This window comes from Penaeus monodon, chromosome 33 (assembly GCF_015228065.2).
Source record: "Penaeus monodon isolate SGIC_2016 chromosome 33, NSTDA_Pmon_1, whole genome shotgun sequence".
Taxonomy (NCBI): Eukaryota; Metazoa; Arthropoda; class Malacostraca; order Decapoda; family Penaeidae; genus Penaeus; species Penaeus monodon.
Window position 1 is genome coordinate 2,922,081 of NC_051418.1, and position 1,512 is coordinate 2,923,592.

At 40.5% G+C, this 1,512-nt stretch overlaps 1 protein-coding gene across 1 annotated transcript in view; it reads right to left on the reverse strand.

The window, feature by feature from the left end:
• Positions 1–1,512, reverse strand: part of LOC119593871 — a gene marked incomplete in the record, with an annotated part of 4,572 nt that overhangs the window by 547 nt on the left and 2,513 nt on the right.

Genomic DNA, 1,512 nt, shown 5'->3' on the forward strand with positions numbered 1-1,512 from the left:
CGGTACCAATCAACAAATAGCATCCCTTCCATCGAACTTATGCGTTAAAACAAACCCTCTGTAACACTGAAGTAAGCAGAGAGATTGTCACAAAAATTATCGTGGCACTATAAAAAAACACATTGACAAAAATGAAAATTACTTTATCCTATAAATAATTAGACCATTTTCTGAGTGTGTTTTCAGCTTACTGGGCGTGTGCTCACGAACTGGCCCATCCACCGGCATCCCTCTCTCAGTACAGCAATGTTGGTCTTGTATTTGCAATGACGCACAAGAAAAACGAACCACAAAAACTACGATTTTATCCTTCTTAGCCACAAGCAAAGCACTTGATAACATCACAAAGCACCTGGGCGGCAACAAGTTGCTCTCCAATAGTCTTCTCGACGTAGCTGGTGCCATTGGCCTGAGCTATTAAATAAATACCTTCTTGATAGAACAAATCGCGTCGTTGTCGATGATCTGTCATCACAAAACACTATGCGTACACCAGTACCCCAGACATCCATACTTATCCCCATACTATGGAATATCTTTCTTGATGATCTCCGGCAACATCTTAAAAATAATTTATGCTGACAATTGCACAATGAGCACCTTTAAGCAACGTGACGACCACATACAAGCTCTTACTGACATCAACACGACATGATACTCTTTGCCAGTGAAGACATCTTCGACAAGTGAACTTTGCAGCAGAAAAAAACTCAAGCCATGGTCGTATCTTGTTTATCTAATTCTCTTACACCTGTTAGAGGAAGCATAGCCATTTGGTGTGACCCTGCAACATATGAAAGTCTGGAGGACAGGATCCCTCGAGATAACAGCACTGCGAAGAATGTCTAACCTTCTTGAAGGTCAAGAGATTCTGACACTCTATAAATCCCAGATTCTCCCACACCCTGGCTCTCCAGTGCAGAGTCACCTGACAAAACTTGAACAATTCCAAAGGAGAGCCCCACTACGAAGAAACCTCTTTCGGCAATTGACGTGGGAGCACAGACAATCTTCCACAAGACACGAAATCAAGGAGTGCCAAGTCTAACCAGACTCCAGCTACCACCACGTGCTGTAGGAGTTCGGGAACGGTGCTCAAGAACTTGCTGATAGTGGTAGTTCTCCGAACAAGGTCAAATCAGCACCAAAGAACCTCTTCTTCAAAGACAGCGAGACTCTGGAGCCTCCACAGACGTCTCACAAATGAACACCGAGCAATTAAAAAAACAGTTTAACAGTGGCAAAAAAGATTCTCCACTCCACTACATCTACTCAACACATAAGGAATATATAAGTAATACCCAACGTTATATATATAATTGAATTAATCGTCAATATTTCAGGTGCTTTTTATTTCATTATATTGTAAATACATTTTCACATGATTGGCTTTAACATATATTGTTTCAAAAGATATAACTTTCTGCCACTAAAACATACTGCATACAAAAAAAAATGTCCCCAGATTGCAAAGAAATGTGTAAGTGTGAAAATTTATATGGAAGAAAGAAC